Here is a 5,408-nt window from a genome sequence, read left to right as displayed (position 1 = left end):
ATCAATTCCTTGGGCCTGGCCCATTCTATTTTTAAATGATGACCAAAGAATTCCCGCCATTTGTGAATGATCAGAGACTGGATCACCACCAGCCACTGAAAGACTGGCAATGGAATTCCTGCGTAAACGTTCAGAGGCCATGGCATGAAAGAACTTGGAATTCTCCTCCCCAACCTTAATATAGCGGATAGTACACCTCTGCTTCCAATAAATATAGTGTATTCTAAGCAAATTCTCATGGTGAAGCTTAACAATCTTTCGAAAGTTAAATTCAGGCGTGGTGAGAGGCCGAAGCTCTTCCAAGCTATCAAAGAACAAAATCACCCGGCTGCAGTCCATTGTGAGTCGTTTAAGATACGACAAGTTCTTACTCCAGGCCTTGAGGGCATAACGCAGATGCTTAAACTTGGTTGACAATACAGCAAAAGCAGACAGGTCAGCAAACACTGGCTGATTCCAAGAACTCTTGACACAGTCCATAAACCCTGGCATGTCCACCCAAAAATTTTCAAACCTAAAAATCTTGGCCTTGGGTATAGTTGTGTCAATGGAAACCACACAAGGAACATGATCGGAGGATGTTTTTGCTAGAGGCAGAACAACTGTATTAGGATAGTAAGAAATCCAATCAGAGGTTGTAAAAAACCAATCGAGCTGTTCTAATAGTGGTTGTCCTTGCATATTTGACCAAGTAAAGCTCCTTCCCTTCAAAGGTAGTTCAAGCAGACCCAAGTGTCCAATGATCTCATTGAACAGAAATATGTCATTAACATCACCCCCGGTCTGTTTCTGTTATCCAAGGGGCGAATGAAATTGACATATCCTAGAAGCAACCAATTTTCATCAGTGGGGATATTCAGATGATACAACCAACTAACAAAATTATCCCGAAGGGGGCCATCACAAGGTCAATAAACAGACACTAGGGTCCACTTCTCAGCATTATGAGCTGATTGAAATGAGCCTACAATGCCAAAGCTCTATATTTGAACCAGAGTACCTTTGAAAATTGAGGAATTCCAAACTACTAAAATACCACCAGAGGCACCAACTGACAGGGTAAACACAAAAGTATCAAAGTGTCGAGGATAGAAAGCTCTAATTTTTCGGATATCAAAATCATCACATTTCGTCTCCTGCAGACAAAGAATAGAGCATTGACTTTCCTCGATCTTAGCTCTCACATCTCTCTGACGAGCATCAGAGTTCAAACCATGAACATTCCAGCACAACACACGCCAATTATGATAAGTTGTACTTTCCATAATAAACTCGTAGGAATAAATCAAGGACTGCTAAGCCTAATATAGCAGTATCAAGGACCACAACCACCCATACCAAAAGAGCATAGAGTTCAACGAGTTCTGATAACCATTCGCCACTAACAAAATAAAAACTAAGCCAGGTAAAACTCCTCTGGCACAGATCTTGTAGCCTAGATTTACTCATCATCAGGAACCGGGTTGGAGGAGGAGTTCTTTGGGGAAGCCATAAGCTTCTCCAGTGTTAACTGATCTTCAGAGATACCCAGGTGAGCGCCGACTGCCTGCAATTCAGAAATTGGAGTTGGTGGAGGTATCGTCGGCACCGTTCCTTCAGGTTCAGGTGCATCAACCACCACCTTGGCCTTCTTAGCCCGTGGACGCCTCAATGGTGTTGCCTTGATGAGAATCACAGAAGAAGGTTCATACCCAGAGGCCTTGGCCGCGCTGCGTGTCATGCGCCTAACAAAGAAATCTGGAGTTGGAGCCACTGCAACAGAGGATCTGCGGCCACGCCTGGCCTCACGTCCATGCTTCCCCAGCACTGCAGGTAAAACAGACGTGAACCAAAACTCATCTTCCGGGTCCTGTGACTGGACATCATCAACAACAGGTGACAACTTTGAACTGTCAACATGTGGCACTTCAGACTCGACAGACTCATGAGTGATCTCCTCAATAACCACTAAAGAGCAGGGCGTGGGTGTACTGTCAAGTTGCATCAGATAACCAAATTTGGTCCCGTAGTGCTTGGGCCAGACACAAGTAATGAGCCTAGTCGACCACTGATGATTCACGGGTAGAGGAGTTGGCACATTTCTGATGATAAATTCAGGCATCAAGGATCGAAACAGCCTCTCCCAAATGAGATGAGGAGGAAGCACAGGGCCATAAACCACTCGGACAATGCCAAGTTGGATTGGGTCCAAATTTTCCCCTGGGTGCTGTGCAACAAGTGGGTTGATGGGCTGCTGAACTTCCTCCAAATCCATGTCATTATCCGAGTCCAGGGATGGATTAAGAACCATCAAATTCTGCTCTTGAACTTCATCCTGCTGCTGTTCAGGTGCATCGATGTGTTGCTATGGTGGCTGCTGAATTTGCTCATCCCAAGGGCCCCATCCAGCGTCATTGTTCTCATTTGCACCCCAGCCCCCAGCGTTCTGGCCGTGGTTAACTGGGTTGTGGTCGGGTGGCACTGCATTCCAACTGAGCGCTAGGTATGGTGGCATGGCCCAAAAGGGCTGCGGGGGGTTTACTCCAGGCATAGGGTGCAGATTACCATCCAGAGGCATCGGATCCTCATCCGCAGGTATCATAGCATCGGCAAACTCTTTGGTGAGAATGAAGCAACCGACAGTCCAAGAAACAACAACTCCTCCCCAAGTAGCGAAGTCACGAAAGACAACAGAGCGCGGAACCAGAGCATTATCATTTAAAGAAGCTCTAACCAGAGAGCAAACAAGGCGGCGATCAGTTTGATTCCAATAGTGAAACTGCCCAAAAGTTCCAACAACATCTGCCAAATATTGAGTATTGCGATAATCCAGAGGCACTACAATAAACATCAGCCAGCCAGTGCGATGGCCATGAATGGCCATGAATGGCCCCGAAACCCTCTCCTTGGTTTATGCGGAATAAACCTGACAAAGAACTCCTGCCCATCTTCATCCATTCCAAGAGGAAAAGGTGGATGCTAAGTAAAAGAGCCTCACACTACTAGATCTTCCATCTCAAAAAGCTCTACCCCTTGAAACCAGGTCTGAGCCGATAGCACCGGGATATGCATAGTCTGGAGGAGAAAGTCAAGAACCTGCTGCCGGCGGATTACAACCAAATGAGCTGGTGGTAAAGGCTCGACGATGGCCACCATATACTGCTCATGAGAGTGAGGGGGTGGGATTGTGGGTGTGTAGAAGGTCCTTGGGAGGCGATCCTTCCCCTCGTCGACGATGTTGTAGCCAGCCGGAACAAACCGATGCGGGACAATCGCATAAACCGCCATTGAGGACGGCGACGCTGCTTCTGCTGGCGCTGGGGAATCGAGAGCGGCCGGTGGCGATCGCAAGCTTGGCGGCGATGGGTGGGAGGTAGGCGATTGGGGTTTTTTGGGGGGTGGAGGCATCTGGTTTGGGGAAACTGAAGGGGCCGAGGGGCTGTCTTTCTTGGCACGAGCTCCAAAGCCTTTGGATGGGACTTTTGGCACGTAGAAGGAGGAATTGGGTGGTTGGCTGGTGCAATCCTGTTTAATGTGACCAGACCGGAAATAATTCCTACACCGAATCCGGTTTGAACTAGTCTCTATTTGGTGGCCCATACCCAAACAGTTCTGACAGTCCCAAAACTTGGTAGCCAAATTCTCAATCATCTCGTCAAAGCTCTGCAAATCCCTGACAATATCTTGTGGCGATGGAGAGAGCTGCTCGAAAACTAGAGAGTCTCCATGGGCTGAGTTATCCTCCTCATCATCAGAAATTACAATGGGCTGAGAAGAAAGGATACCGGGCTCCGAGTCAGGCCCATGACTAACCGATGGTGGGGAATCTGGGATATCAACAAAGTCTGGTCCAAAAAATTTCAAACCAGCGGGAGATCCGGACTTGCCGCCAATAGACACCGGAGATTCTGGGGAAGATTGAAACGAACCAAAAAGGATCACCGGAGGCGGCAAGGCTGCCGTCTCCGTCGCCGGAGAAGGCGACGAGGTGTTCATGGCTTCATGAGAGGACACAGTATAGCCAGCCTCCCGAACAGTCAACACCTCAGTTGACGACGGATGATAACTATACCCCTTACGAGCAGGGTAATTGATGAAAGTAGCAAAACGTAGGTTTTTATTAGTATGTCCAGAGGAGGAATTAGAACGCAATGAAGATTTAGAAGGACCATGTTGCATGGCCTGCACCCCAAGATTAACTCTACGTTTGGTTGGACTAACCAAGGTCCATTCTTGCTGACATTCAGCTTGCCAGAGACGAAAATCTTTTTCCCAATCGGGGCCTCCATGCCCCCATAGATGAAAATGGCACTTGAACTGTTTGCAAACAAAGCTACGTTGATGTAGAATAAAAAACCCCACTTGCTTGCAAGAAACCGTGAATGAGAAAACCCGATTAGTTAGGTGTGATACCTTAAGATGAGAGCAATATCCACCAATAGCAGATTCAAGAGCGAGACCAACATTATCCTCATCCAAGCGGAAGGAGTGCTGAGCAAATGAGACCACCATCGTGAAATGGCCCGAGTCAGAGGTCAGGTGCACAGATCTGTTGAACGTGCGCTTGATCTCATCTTCCAAGTACATCCCAGGGCCAAAATCCAAGCCCAAGGAGATGGAAGCGTGTACCGCCATGGAGAAGACAACCAACAGAGAGAGCAATGATCACCGGAGAGAATGGTACAATCATATGTGAAAACCCACGATCAGGTGGGCTAGTCGCCGGTGTGGTGGGTGGCTAGGGTTAAGGCGGCGGTGGGGTGGAGGTGGGAGCCATGAGGACATGCACATCTATCAAAGACAAAATGAGTCTATAGAGTCATATTTTGTTCTAGTATCGAGTTGTAATCCTTGAGTTGTAAATAAATAGAAGTGTGATGATCATCATTATTAGAGCATTGTCCCGTGTGAGGAAATAAAAAAAAAGAGAAAGAAAGGCCAAAAAAAGAGAAGGCCCCAAAAAAATGAGAGAAAAAGAGAGAAGGGGCAATGTTACTATCCTTTTTCCACACTTGTGCTTCAAAGTAGCACCATGATCTGCATGATAGAGAGTCTCTTATTTTGTCACTTTCATATACTAGTGGGAATTTTTGTTATAGAACTTGGCTTGCATATTCCAACAATGGCCTTCCTTAAATGCCCTAAGTCTTCATGAGCAAGGAAGTTGGATGTACAACCATTTAGTTTCTTTTGTTGAGCTTTCATACATTTATAGCTCTAGTGCATATGTTGCATGGCAATCCCTACTCACTCACATTGATATCTATTGATGGGCATCTCCATAGCCCATTAATACGCCTAGTTGATGTGAGACCATCTTCCTCTTTTTTGTCTTCTCCACAACCACCATTCTATTCCACCTATAGTGCCATGTCCATGGCTCGCTCTCATGTATTGCGTGAAAGTTGAAAAAGTTTGAGAATACTAAA

Source organism: Triticum dicoccoides, chromosome 5B, assembly GCF_002162155.2.
Source record: "Triticum dicoccoides isolate Atlit2015 ecotype Zavitan chromosome 5B, WEW_v2.0, whole genome shotgun sequence".
In the NCBI taxonomy this organism is placed as follows: domain Eukaryota; kingdom Viridiplantae; phylum Streptophyta; class Magnoliopsida; order Poales; family Poaceae; genus Triticum; species Triticum dicoccoides.
The sequence above is the reverse complement of the archived record's forward strand: the minus strand, read 5'-3'. Positions refer to the sequence as shown.